The sequence below is a fragment of the Helianthus annuus genome, chromosome 2 (genome assembly GCF_002127325.2).
Source record: "Helianthus annuus cultivar XRQ/B chromosome 2, HanXRQr2.0-SUNRISE, whole genome shotgun sequence".
NCBI classification, from domain to species: Eukaryota; Viridiplantae; Streptophyta; class Magnoliopsida; order Asterales; family Asteraceae; genus Helianthus; species Helianthus annuus.
Genome location: NC_035434.2, coordinates 94484546 through 94500194, shown reverse-complemented (window position 1 = coordinate 94500194; position 15649 = coordinate 94484546).

Here is a 15649-nt window from a genome sequence, read left to right as displayed (position 1 = left end):
AGACTAGACTGAATCGTAAGCTGTAGCGCTCGCACACGCTTAGGTAGGGTGTCCTTTCGACTGAGGGCGTCAGCCACAACATTGGCCTTGCCTGGATGGTACTTGATGGCGCATTCGTAATCGTTCAGAAGTTCAACCCATCTTCGTTGATGCATGTTCAAATCCTTTTGCTTAAGGATATGCTCGAGACTCCTGTGATCGGTATATATCGTGCACCTGGTACCGTACAGGTAGTGTCGCCATATCTTAAGCGCGAAAACAACAGCTCCCAGCTCTAAATCGTGCGTCGTGTAGTTCCGTTCATGAATCTTAAGTTGTCGCGAAGCGTAGGCAATAACTTTATCCCGTTGCATCAATACACAACCAAGCCCCTGTATCGATGCGTCGCAATAAACCACAAAATCATCCGTGCCCTCTGGCAGTGAGAGAATAGGTGCGCTGCAAAGCCTATCCTTTAGGTACTGAAAAGCGGTTTCCTGGGACTCTCCCCAGCGGTAGGTGACACCCTTCTGTGTCAGTAGTGTGAGTGGTTGCGCGATCTTGGAGAAGTCTTTGATGAATCGCCTGTAGTAACCCGCCAAACCCAAGAATTGGCGTATTTCCGTTGGTGTACGCGGTGCAGGCCAGTTCCTGATCGAATCTACCTTGGATGGATCGACATGAATCCCATCCCTGTTCACCACATGGCCTAGAAAGTGGACTTCACGAAGCCAGAAGTCGCATTTAGAAAACTTGGCGTACAATTGCTCCTTTCGAAGGAGTTCCAAAATCAATCGTAGGTGATGTTCGTGCTCCTCTTGACTCTTGGAGTAAATCAGAATGTCGTCGATGAAGACAATCACAAACTTGTCTAAGTACGGCTTGCACACCCTGTTCATCAAATCCATAAATACGGCAGGCGCATTCGTTAACCCAAATGGCATGACTAGAAACTCGTAGTGACCGTAGCGAGTTCTGAATGCGGTTTTGGAGACGTCCTCATCCCGGACTCTCAGCTGATGATACCCTGACCTCAAGTCTATCTTGGAGTAGTAACTCGACCCCTGCAACTGGTCGAATAAGTCATCTATACACGGAAGAGGATAACGGTTCTTCACCGTCACCTTGTTCAGTTCACGGTAGTCGATGCACATTCTGAAAGTGCCATCCTTCTTTTTCACGAAAAGTACTGGAGCTCCCCAAGGCGATGAGCTTGGACGAATAAAGCCCTTTTCCAAGAGCTCTTGTAACTGCTTCGACAGTTCTTCCAGTTCGGTTGGAGCTAAACGATACGGTGCGCGGGCTATAGGTGTTGCTCTAGGAGCTAACTCAATCTAGAATTCGACTTGGCGGTGAGGCGGTAAACCGGGTAAATCTTCAGGAAACACCTGAGGAAAGTCACGTACAACTGGAATATCCTCCAGCTTCTTTTCCTTTGCCGATGCGTCAGTGACAAGTGCCAGAATTGCAGTGTGCCCCTTTCGTAAACATTTCTGTGCCTTTAAGAAAGAGATGATGCCAACCACAGCACCACTCTTGTCGCCTTGAACTTCGAGAGGTTCTTGACTAGAACGAGGAATACGAATGACCTTTTCCTTGCACAAAATCTCTGCGTGATGTTGGGATAACCAATCCATACCGATGACGACGTCGAAGCTACCCAAAACTATGGGTATAAGATCAATCGAGAAGGTCTGACCAGCCAAAATGATGCTACAACCCTTAATTACATGTGCGGCTTCTACACTTTTACCATTTGCTAACTCTACGACATGTTTGGTGTTTAGGGGTGTTGGGGTACGTTTTAATAATTTACTCATTTTCAAGGACATATAACTTGTATCAGCACCCGAATCAAATAAGACAGTAACATAAATATCGTCGAGAAGAAACTTACCCATAACCACATTGGGATCATTCACTGCGTCGCCCCGACCTAGTACGAATGCACGACCCCTAGCTTCATTCCCATTGTTGTTGTTGTTTCCCCCGTTGTTGTTGTTCCCGTTGCCCTGGTTATTGTTGTTGTTGCGATTCTGGTTCTGGTTCAATTGAGGGCAATCACGTTTGTAGTGGCCTTCAGCCCTACACTGGAAACAGCCCCGGTTCCCACGCTGTGGCTGCTGCTGCTGGTTCTGTGGAGCTGGCGGTGGGAGTTGTTGGTTCTGATTTGCTGGCCGTGAGCTTCTACAATCCTTTGCCTCATGACCCGGCTTGAGGCATCTTTGACAACGTTCCCTGCGACATCTTCCACTGTGGTGTTTGTTGCACCTGTTACACCATGGGTGAGTTCCCCTATATCCACTCTGCCCCTGGCTACCCGATGATTGCTGATTCGGACTCTGGTAGTCGTTGGTGCGACGCTGCTGTGTTTGGGACTGAACAGATACTGATCCCCTGCTGGAATCCCCATCCCACTTTCTTTTGTTCTCGCTGGGTGTGGCAGAAGTAGTAGCTGGAGTAGTAGTGGCAGTAGTGGTAGCACTGATGCGTTTTGGCAGCTTGTTCTGATCCACTGCCTGATCGGTGAGTCGGTGAGCAAGACGCTGAATGTCTTGGATATTGTTGAGGTTAGCCGACGTCACGTGGCTCTGAATCTCTGGCGCAAGCCCCTTGAGGTACAACTCAATGCGCTTAACTGGAGGGTCCACCATCGTTGGACACAAAATGGCCAGTTCATTTGATCGTTTCGTGTAAGCCTCAATCTCTAACCCCGTCATCTTCAAGTGGTATAGCTCATTCTCCAACTTGTGAATGTCGTCTCGTGTGCAGTACTCACGCTTAATCAATTCCTTGAAATCCTCCCAAGGTGTGGCGTTAGCAGCTGCCAACCCTAGGATCTCTACTTGAGCGTTCCACCAGGTGAGCGCAATCCCTTCCAATGTGCCAGTGGCATACTTGACCCTGCGAGCCTCAGGGCATTCGCACATTTCAAACACTGACTCTAGCTTCTCAAACCAATGGAGGAGTCCCACTGCCCCCTCGGTGCCACTGAATGAGCTTGGACGACAGTCCATGAAGTTCTTGAAAGTGCAGACAGGCTGCTGCGCGTGTTGACCTATTGTGTACGAGTAGGACAAGGTTAAATACGAGAGTTAATGTAGGATCTAAAGATCCTAGTGTGAGTCTATACTGCAGGGTATACTACCTGCTTGAGCGGCTGCAAATGCCGCAGCAACTTGAGCTTGAACGAGAGCCTCTAGCTGGGCTTGAGTCATGTTAATTCGTCCAGACATGATCTTCATTGTAAAAGTAGCATAAGTGAGAAAGGTTCGCGAGTAGTGCGATGACAGAAGAGTGTAAGCACGTAGGTATTCTCATGTAACGACGTATAGTAAGCAATGTAATCTAGCATACTATGAGCAAAGTTCTATGTAATTCTAGCAAGCAGGTAATAAACATAAACCTTATTACCTAGGATGTCGAGTCTTGCACGTGGAGCGAAGCGTCGTTGTGGATCGTTGAGAGCACTGTTCTGGTTATAGTCTGGTTTTAATAAAAACATTTTCCCATATTAAAACCAAGTTCTCTATAACCAATGGCTCTGATACCAATCTGTCACACCCCCAAAATCCACATGCGGAGCACCACCGCTTGGAGGCGTGACATGACAAGGATCAAGCCATCAATCATATTGAACATAGCATAATATAAATAAGATAGTTCGTAAAACCCAACTCAATACAATTGATGTTCTAAACCAAACATAGTATCAATAGCGGAAGCATAAGTATGTAAACCCAAAGTAAATCATAAGTTCAATTATTAGAAACGTTAAACATAGCGTTCATGATCCATTGCCCACAACGACCCGCTCCTCCTTGTGCAAGCTCCGTATGTACCTAAGGTCCTGCAAGGCATGCAGCAGAGAGTCAACAACTAGTTGAGCGAGTTCATAGTTAATAGTTCAGTAATAGTATTGTGTGAGTAGTAAGTTCGTTCGTTATAGCATATATCGTATTTCCATCGCGGCCTCCCAGGCAGGTATGCGAAGATATTAGGGGATGTTCCTCCCAAGTATTCTAGACTAGGTTTATTTGTATCGCGGCCTACCATGCAGGTGTGCGAAGATTAGTATGTTTAGTTCGCGGCCTTCCTAAGGCAGGTGTGCGAAGTCAGTCATAATATCGCGGCCAACCCTTGGCAGGTGTGCGAAGATCAGTTCAGTAAGTGTTACTAGTCTAGTCGTGTTATATCGTTCGGTTCTATCAGCTGGGCATGTACAATAATTCAACAAATCCCATTCCCACCCGGGAATCCCATGCCTTGGCTGTGTGAACTCACCTTGGGTTTGCTCGGTATGCTAAGTATGTGCTTGCAATTAATCAATCGTGTCCTAAAGTACGCATGTATTCATAATCAGTTTATATCCAAGTTGTGCACGTATAGGTAATCATACAAGTACCAGCATGTATTTGTTATCACATAAGTTATGTACATCACTTAACAGCAGTTAAATAATCCAGTTATCATTTAACAGAATTAACTCAGGTTACTGTGAAAAGTACAGAAGTTGGCGAAACACACTAATTGGCGAATCACAGGTTGGCGAAACACAATGTGTTTCGTCAACTACCCTTTTGACGAAACAAGATTCTGTTTCGTTAACAACCCTTGGCGAAACACAATTCTATTTCGTCGAGAGTTCTGTTTCGCCAAACCGGTCAGTTACGTCAAACTTCAGTTACGTCAATCATGCCGATCAGTTACAACATTAACACCGAACCCTAATTGCCGTCAATCATCAAACCGAAATCATACAGACGTCATTCATCATACAATCATCACCCAATCAATACATGATTCGCAAGTTAGTTAAACGTAATTAGATTCATGACCATAACACCTATTCGATCCGTATTCCATTAACAAAGTTAACAATCATTAAGCCGACAACTACGTCGTTACATCCTGTTCCACTAATCACATAAGGCATAAATCTGATCAGTTTAGCGACAACCCTAAATCTACAACATGTTTCGCACCAAGATACTGAACCGATTAATCATGCATAACTAAACAAGACTACTCTACTCATGTATTCACATCCGATCATAAATCAAGCATACACACCATATGTACAGAGAACTCAAGGAATCAAGAAACCGATTAACAAGCATGCAACTAACCGGGAAATCAAAGATGATGGTTTAGATCGCTAAGAGAAAGGGAACTTGGGAAACACAGGGCTGCCGTCACACACCAGGGAGTTCTAGGGTTCTAACTTTTGCCAAAGGTGTGAACTAGAAGTTGTTACACGTTAATATACACGGATTAACATTCTGGGCCCGTAATGGGCTTTGGCGAATCAGATGGGCTGGCGAAACAGGATTGGCGAAACAGGTTTCCTGTTTCGTCGAGATATATCTTGGCGAATCACTCTCTGATTCGTCGAGTTGTGCTTGGCGAAACACACTTGTGTTTCGTTGAGTTGTTAAGTGTTAGTAGTTCAAGTGTTAGTAGTTTAAGTTTATCAAACAGACTTCAAGTTATACAATCGAACACATAATCATGCAATCACAGAACACTTTCATTTATCACAACGTGTACATTATAAGTCAAACAAGTCAAACGGCTAATCAGTCAAAGTCAACGGTCAAAGTCAATGTGCATTTAAAGTCGAAAGGTCGAGTTGTCACATTTCGCTTCTTTGACTTCTTAGGGGATCCAGTCTGTTCATCCATGGTCTTTGATTCCTCGATTGGTTTCGATTCCTCGACCGGTTTCTTGTCACCCTTTCGGAAAAGCTTACGTTTCCTGATCTGAGATTCAGTCAAGGTTGCAGATAGCTCAATGGCCTGCCTAACCGTAGTGGGGTTACTACAAGTAACAATGTCCTGAACTAAGTCAGGGAGGCCATCAATGTATTTTTCGATCGCCTTATCCAAAGACGTAACCATGGAAGGACATAACAGGCTCAGCTCCTCATATCGATCAGTGTATGCTCGATGTTCGTCGCTGTCTTGCATAAGATCATCGAATTCCCTTTCTAAGGCCCTGATCTCCTGACGAGGACAGAATTCCTTCATCATCAGTGCTCGAAGCTTTTCCCACGTTTGAGCCAGTGCCACTTCGGCACCCCTATCTCTCATCACACCGTTCCACCATGTCAAAGCTCGTTTCTCAAAGACACTAGATGCAAAATCTACCTTTCGCTCGTTTGGACATTTAACATGTCTGAAGGTGCTCTCTAAACTCTCGAACCATTGCAGAAGTGCAGTCGCTCCTTGAGACCCAGAAAACTTTGATGGCTTAGCCGAGTTGAACGTCTTGAAGCTACAGGGGGCATTATTGTTGTTGAGGGCTTGGTTACATTGGGCAACAATGTTCGGGATCGCGGCAGTTATTTGCTGTGTAATGACAGCTGCCAGATCTTCAATAGATACCGGATTTTCGCGTCGTGGAGGCATTCTACAAAGGGGAAACAAGAGAGAAAACAAATGAAATGGCATGGGTGATGATCATTTGTTTGAATCCACGAAGCAAACAAACAACACCAAGGCTGAATCAAGGTAAATAGATCCTCATAGTGTATCGCGAAGACATGCTCGCCTATAAGTGGACACTCACCCCAAGAGTTCCCAGGTAAGAGTGACTGGTCCGATTACGTGGATTTGTACGAACACTCTAACCTTAGACAGAAAACCCAGGGTACAGGCATTCACTCTTCCAGTTTGCACGTGTTCACACTATTTAGGACCCAAAACTTTGACGAGAGTTTTGAAAATTCAAAGGGGTTCAAAACCTTATAATCAATCATCCTAGAACAGATGATTAGTTTTCAAAGCGGTGTTGAAATTTATGTTCTTGTTGTGGTCGTCGCCTAAGGATAGGTGACGGTATTGTTTTGTGACTAAACGCAAGTAAACTCGCGTTAGGGTCCTAAGAAGGTTATAGACTAGGTCAAAGTATTACTAATAACCTAATTCCTTATAACCATTGGCTCTGATACCATCTTTTCTGTCACACCCCGACCACGTAGAACATACAAAACGTGGCGGAAACGTCGGGGAGTGTTGTAACAGAATCAATTGTTTCAAATCCATGGCAATTGAAGTTTCGTTTTATTAATCAAACATGAGTGTTTACATTGTTTAAACAAGAACCAAAGAGTACATAACATAAATTATCTAGTTCTTGTCTCGTTTTAAGGCACTAAGGCACAGGTCCGCCTAAGTATGTCTTGATAAGTCCTATGCATCATCTCCTGAAAACACATGTGAAAATAGGTACGTCAGCATAAAAATGCCTGTGAGATACATTGGTTTTGTGAAAACAGAATTCATGACTTATCTTTGAGAAAATGTTTAGTCATGAACCTTGAAATTTGCTTTGTCTTGTAAATCATTTGAAAAACGATAAGATCAGATGATATGTATAAATAAGAGAACACTGTATGGTTAAACGGATAACCATGTAAAATGTGTTTGTATAAGATAGGTCGTTTGTAAATCAATGTCTCGTGAAAAGTGTGTTATTTGTATAAAATGTTATATGTCTCAAATTGAAATGATTCAAATAACGCTGCGATATGTAATACCATACAAACACTTATATATAGGAAGTACCAGCGGCGTATCCACCATGCTTGTATCATATTACACATGCCTCGTTACTTAGATCACTTACTCAAACCAAACCATCAAGATGAAGTGTCTAAAAATTGTAGAAATGTTCATGTATAGTCAAATGTCTATTGTCAAATGTAAATCATGTCAACCGATACAACGGGTTCACACGGTTCAATGGTTACGAACGGTTCATATAATCAAAGTGTTTAGACGGTTCACATAGTCAAATGGTTACAACGGTTCAAAATGTAGTATAATGTGTTCATATGCTGGATGAGCATATGCAACAGAAATGCAATGTAGAATAATGTACTACGTATGCACACAATGGGCGTACGTAGCATGAAATGTATTGCAAAGTGATGTACTAAGTATGCACACAATGGGCATAAATAGCATGAAATGTAATGTGAAACAATGTACTAAGTACGCACAAAATGGGCATACATAGCATGAAACGTAATGTAAAGCCATGTACTAAGTACGCACACAATGGGCATACATAGCATGAGATGTAATGAAATCATGTACTATAATGTACTAACGAATATAGCAGGTATATGATGTGAAAACATGGAAAGCATGAAAGTAACAAGTAGGCACATGTGTTTCACCCCAAAACAGTTTGGAAAACAGTAAAAGATGGGGTTCAATGTACTCACCTGAGATTGCTTTGAAGTTCTTGTATAATAACCAAATAATGCTAGAGATCACGGAATATCAAACGGCACCTAATAGGTAGCTATGTTAATATACCGGACCTAAATCGGAGGATCGGATAGTATGCGAGTTCGTAAACCAAACGAGTATGGAGGCTCGTGTAATATGGTTTAACAAAGCCTACATACTAAAATGAAACCTAACCTAAGTGCTTGCGACCCATTACGACCTGTTTAGGTAGCTTATGCTACCTTAACGCGTCGTTCGCGTATAACGCGTTTGGAACGCCTAACATCGTGACCATAAGGTATAACCTCGGAAGGTTACAGCTAGGGTCACCTAATGTGTTTGGTCGGATCCTAATGATCGACCAAATGGGCCGGGTTCGAAAGTATAAGCGATGGTTTAGATCGCTTACCTTACGACCCTAAATAAGCACTAAACTAAAAGTGACGAGCTAAGCATGTTAGAACATGCTTAACTAAGTTTAGAAAACAGGTTTGGCATCAAAACAAACGGCTTTGATGCTCACGAGTAGTTTGGTTACAAAATACGCAAGAATGCGCATTTTGGCCGAAACTACGACTCGTCACTGAGCCTAGATAACGTGGTAATCAGTAGGTATAGTCACTACGGACTATAACCATCGTGATCACGCTCACGTTATGAAGTTCCAATGAACTTCATGTTGACCATAGGCTGGTCAACGCAGAAAGTCAAACAAAGTTTGACTTTAGCACTAGAAAGCGATTAAAAGAACGAAAGAACACTTACGAAGGGTCCCCGAAAGCTAAACTTGATCTAGGAGCTCAGGTATGAAGCAATAACATCAACTTAGAGCTCTTTGATCAGTTTTGTGGGTTTTAACACAAATGGGGGGGGTATTTATAGGAAAAGCAAAGCCGTTAGGATCGTTTCTTGAATATCGTGCCATGATCCAAGCCGTACACTTGTCAAGATGTTGTGGTGGCTTAATGTGACCCTAACTCTACAGATTGTGAAAGGGCATTGCCCTTTGGGATGCTTGAAAGGTCAATCTTAGCAAGAAAACAAAGTTTCTGTTACTGAAGGGGCCATGCGGCCCGCATCAGGATCAGACAAAACTCAGGCGGGCCGCCTGGCTATGTCTGATCTGCACAAAGTTTCAGAAATGGCAGTTTTAGTCCCTGTTGCGTATTTAAGCCATTTCTGACACTTCTAAGGCCCGTAAAGCCAACTTTAAGGCCCTAAAATGATGCCTAAACATTGTGGACATGAAACATGCTCAAAAATATGCCGGATGTTGGTTCGTTTGGCCGTACGAACGCGATATTCGCTTAATTACGACGGAATGCGCATAAGCGCGAAAGACGATCCAAATGACGCGACGAATGGATTTTTCTCATGCCAAACACTAAGGCATAATATTAGGATGCTTACATAAATTTTTGGATATCCAGATGTATTCAGAACGTAAGTTATGCGCGAAAGTGCAAACTTGTGCACTTTTTGACACTTTTAGCCCCTGAATGATCCAAAATTTGTTTTAGGATACCAAACCCCTCAAAGCCTATTTCTAAGCTATGTAAAGGATATTTATGGTATTTTTAACTTATGGACGTGTTCCGGAATGTTCGTTACAGTTCAAATTGGCATACTTTCGCAGTTTGACAAGTTTAGTCCCTGTAAGCGAATTAACTTGTTTTTGCCATACCAAAGCCTTCAAAACTTATTTCTAAGTTATGTAAAGGTTATTTAAGGTATGTTAAGTATATGATGGTGTTCCGGAGTATTTTTCGCATTTAAACTGAGTATGTTTACGCACCAGCTTGCGTATAATTCTCTAGAAAGCGATGTAAAGTTTGAAATTGAACAAGAATTGTTATGTGCAAAAGATACACATATTTATACAAGGTCCCAAGTATGAAATACAATATTTCATCGGCTTGGTATTTGTTTGATGGTCGCAGTGACACAGGTGTCACAGAATATCTAGTTTCAGCATTTAATAAACTTTTGCTAACATAATAAACAGGATACTGCTGACCTTCATGATCCTTTACAAGGACAGCACTTACTGCATTCCCTGATACTGCAAGATACAGGGATAATGGTTCACCATCCTCAGGCTTCATTAGTAGAGGTGCGGTTGAGAGGTATTGCTTCAAATCCTGCAAGGCTGCTTCATGCTTCTCCCCCTATTCAAACTTCTTATTTTTCTTCAGGATATCATAAAATTCCTTGCATTTTTCTGAGGATATTGAGATAAATCTGTTTAATGCCGCTACTCGTCCTGTCAGTCTTTGAACATCCTTCATGTTAGAAGGTGATTTGATATCTAGGATGGCTTTGATCTGTTCTGGGCTCGCTTCTATCCCTCTTTTAGTTCCCATATATCCTAGAAACTTTCCTGCCCCCACTCCAAAATGGCACTTGACAGGATTTAGCTTCATGTTATATTGATCCAGGATATCAAGCACTGCTTTAATATCCTGAAGATGATCTTCAGCTTTCTTAGATTTCACTACCATGTCACCGATGTACACCTCCATAGTGTCCCCCAGCTTATCTTTGAACATCATGTTCACCAATCTCTGGTATGTTGCACCTGCATTTTTCAAACCGAAAGGCATAGCAGTATAACAATAAATACTTGTTGGTGTCATGAAGGCAGTATCCTCTTGGTCCGAATGCTCCATTTGAATCTGCTGAAATCCTGAGGATGCATCCATGAAGGTCAACATCTCGTGGCCAGCGATAGCATCCACCATTGCATCAATATGAGGAAGAGGAAATGGGTCTTTGGGACAAGCGTTATTCAAGTCTGTGTAATCTACACAAACTCTCCATTTCCCATTTTTCTTTTGTACCACCACTACATTTGCTAGCCATCTTGGAAACTTGACTTCTCTGATCATCTTGGATTTCAGCAATATTTCAACCTCCTCTTGGATAATTGCATTCCGTTCAGGAGCAAACTTCCTTCTCTTTTGCTGAACGGGCTTGAACGACCTGTCAATTCCAAGCTTGTGAGTGATAATATCTTTGGATATACCTGTCATATCCTCATGCTTCCATGCAAATGTTGACATCCTACACTTTAGAAAGTTAGTTAATTGTTCTTCAATATCCTGAGGGATATTGGTTCCCACGAGCACCGAGATATCAGGATTATCCTGATCCAGGATTTCATGGAGGATGAGTAGCATTCTTTTGCCTCTTGCTGATCACTATCAACCTTAACAACCCCCCAAGGGGTAGGGATCTTGATGCATTGATGATAAGTTGTCGGCACAGCCTTCATATCATGAATCCATGGCCTGCCTAGTATGATGTTATAGCAGGATAGGGAGTCCATCACACAGAAACGTTGTATCGAGTTGACCCCTTCAACATACACTGGTAGTTTTATCTCTCCCACTGTGTTCCTGGCCTCTTCACTGAACCCAACAAGCATGGTGGATTTCGAAATGATATCTATTGGTGATACATTCACCCTCTTCAGAGTCTCTAGTTGAATTATGTTGACTGAGCTGCCATTATCTACCAATATCCTGCGTACAAAATGGTTAGCCACATATAACGTTATTACAAGTGCATCATGGTGAGGATCCTGAACAGTATCCCTGTCATCACTGTCAAAAGTGATCACTTTATCAGTTGTGAGGGTGGTCATCCTGGCTGGTTTGTCCCGTCTTTCGGTCTTGGCCTCTTTTGCATGTCTCTTGGCCGCAGAATATGAAGTTCCACAAATGTCGGATCCTCCTGAAATAAAGTTAATTATCTTGGCATCCATAGGAGGTGATGCTGCTCGTTCAGAATCCTTCTCAGCATACTGACCCTTGCTCAAGAGATAACTTATTTCTTTCCTCAGAGCAATGCAATCCTCGGTAACATGCCCGAAATCTTCATGGAAGGCACACCATTTGGACTTATCCTTCCAATCAGCCTTTTGTTGATTCTTCCGAGGCCACCTGGCTTTATCCCCCAAACCCTGCATAGCATACATTAGTTCAGGTATATTAACAGAAAAACAATATCCCGATAATTCAGGATACTCCTCAGGATCCTCATCTTCAACAACATTCACTTTCTTGCTGTCATTCCTGCCATATGGCTTAGAACGATATGGTTTGTATGAGGATTCTGACTTCCTGTTAGTTGGTTCATATGTTGAGGATGCATTCATCCTCTCTTGCATTTTCTTGTCATCTTCCAGCCTGATATATCTCAAGGCCCTGTTTCGAGCTTCGTCCAAGTTCCTGCAAGGATTCATTACAAGATCCTGATAAAATTGACGATCCTTTCGTAACCCCATTTTGAACGCTTGTACTGCCGTAGCAATATCAAGATTCGGGATATCCAGGGATCCTCTACTAAATTTGTTAACATAATCCCTTAGGGATTTTTGTGATCCTTGTGTTATCCTGTAGAGATCACTTGTTAGTTTCTCAAAGCTTCTGCTACAAGAAAATTGACTGATAAACAAATTAACTAATTGAGAAAATGATGTAATTGAATAAGGTGGAACATTTAAAAGCCATTTTAAGGCCGATCCTGTTAATGTTGAACCGAAGCCTTTGCATAAGCATGTTTCCTTAAGTTCTGGAAGGATTGCATTTGTTTCTATCCTTTCCCTATACTGGGCAATATGCTCATCAGGATCTGTCGTCCCATCATACAACTTTATGCTGGGAGTCTGGAATCTTTTTGGAATTTCAGCATCACAAATTGGATGAGCAAATCGGGATATCTTGTGACTATCCTGGGATACTTTCGGAATAGCCTGCATTACTCCAAGAACACTTGATATCATATCCTTCAATTTTTGAAGTTCCCTGGTCAATACTGGTGTTACACCTATATCCTGCAAAGAATCAGAATTATTAGTAGCAGGGATACTGATATTGGCAAACATGTTACCAGCCTGTCGGCTTTTGCCATATCCTGGACCATATCCTGGGCCATATCCTGGATCTCTCACGGTCGATATCCTGGCGGATGATGGTATCTCCAGCATGTTGCTCCGGGACTGACTCAGTATCATGTTGCCTTGATTATCCTCGGTAAATGTTGATGAACTAAAGATCAGCATCCTGGGCTATAGAGGAGTAGTTGTATCCTCCACAGGTTTCCTGGAGTTTGACTTCAAGAGTTGTATATCCTTCATGATCGTCTGGTTAGTTTCTTGCTGCCTCTTCATTTGTTCCTGTATACTACCAAACAAAGACAGAATTTCGTTATTAGAAGCAAGGATATGGGTTCTCCCTGAATTTCCGGATCTAGAAACATTCTGAGCAGCAGGAATTTCTCTCGGTGTGTGGCTTTTATTTCTCCTCTGAAAAGTCTGAACTTGTGAAGGTGGAGGAGGCACCGAACCAACTGTTGCAAAAGTTGTAGCAGACACAGTAGAAGAGCTCATGCTTGATCTCGAGGCCGTTGCAAACAACGTAGTAAAAAGTTTGGAAAATACAAAACCAAGTAGTGATCTTGCAAAAGTTTTTATAAAAAATAGCACCACTTGCCCCACGGTGGGCGCCAAATTGTTTTGGTCAAAAATTAACGAAGCAATTTAGTGATCAAATTAGTTAAGTGAGGTAGTGTGCTAAAAAGTGTGTTGAAAATATGTTGGTTAAGTTGTTTAGAAAAACAGTATTCAGGATACGGCTCAGGATATTGAGCTGTATCTACGATCAAACAATGAGCAAAAAGTAAAGGGGTTGACACGAGATGTACGAGGAAAGCCCTTGATCAATCTAGATCTCCGACATAAAACCTCGGGAGCTGATAATCGCAGCTGCCTTGTTCTTCTTATTGCTTTCAACTTCAGGATACAGTGCAGGATATGATGCGGATCAACTAGGTGTTACAATGAAATTTGATTACAAGTGTTTGTGTTTAGTGATTGCTAGAAGCTAGAGAGTAAAGTGTGCGAGTGAAAGTGTGTGGAAAAAATTGTGTCTACCTATGATCCGATCAATCCCTTTTATAGTAAAAGAAACTAACAAACTATCCTATTATTCCGGGATACTTTGGAATATTCCATTCTGAACGTTGGGGGCTGCTTCTACTCGTTTTCCACGCGCATATTAACCATAATTCCGGGATTTAAGCCTCCATGACCGTTGGAACATTAATATCTTTGACCAGCTCCCATGAAACATGCCTTTCTTCAATGACGACCGTTACAAGAGCTATTCTTCCGCCATCAACGTCCTTATCCTGACTAATTTGAGCGGGTCTTCAGGATAACTTGGTCCTCATGAACGTTAGTCCCTTGTAACCAACGTTTACAAGCTAATCATTAGTAATAGTCAGGATACTGCCCCAGGATGTTACCAATATCCTGGCCTGGTATCCTGATCCGGTATCCTGATCCTGTATCCTGATCCGGTATCCTGATCATATACAACTAATAAAAAATCAAGATACAAAGTCAGGATATGGGCTCAGAATTTCACCCATAACAGTCTTGATGAAGTAATGGCAGGTGAATTAGTAGAATTTCAAGAGGGTACAGTAGGCATTGCTATTAATTTGGAATCAACTAATGTTGGTGTTGTATTAATGGGTGATGGTTTGCTGATACAAGAAGGGAGTTCTGTAAAAGCAACAGGAAAAATTGCTCAGATACCAGTGAGTCTCCAAGATTAGTTGCAACTCGTCACCCTCTAGGTGATCAATGGACTGGGATAGAAATTTCAAATCATCTCGTTTTTGTTTCAGTACATCTCTAACTTCTTTGCTCTTTCGAAGTTCGGCCCCTTGTTGTTGGAATACGTTGAATGTATCTAACTTGCATGCAATGTCATCCAACTGATCGTTGTATGTTCCTCTACGCGAGCCCGAACTCCCAACTGAAGGCCTCAAACTCTTGATCTCGTGCATCAGATTGGGCTTGGGACGAGGCCCTTGACCTTTTGGAAGACGTGTTCGTTTCGCTACCACTGGGGATATTCGCCTACTTTGGATGGAACTTACAAATCTCCCAACAATGCATGAAAGGAAGTCGCTCCCCACATTTGTTTTGAATGTAACTAATGCATTTGTCACAATGTCGGCTTCGGTTTCACCACTTTTTGGGTTTTGCTTTGCTTTATTTAAAAAAACCACTAAATTTTGTAAGTTAGCCGCTTATCTCGCTCCACTTCGAGGATAAGCTATCGTTTTCACGATAAGCCTCCCTTCCCATTTCTTCATGGAATGTTTTACTAACCGCTTCCCACAAATGGGTTCGATGTTAAGAATTTCCTATTTTAATAAAAACAAAATTTAATACATTACAAAGTTATATAAAAAATAACCATTAATATTAAAATAAGGGCTACAAAATATTTAAGAATACCTAAAGTTGGATGTAGAGATTGTTGAAACCAAGCCCTCGCCAATGCAAGTTCTTCATTAACGACCCATTTTTGTTGTTTTCGTTTGAGGGTTTCAAGTGCTTTTTCCGCCTCAGT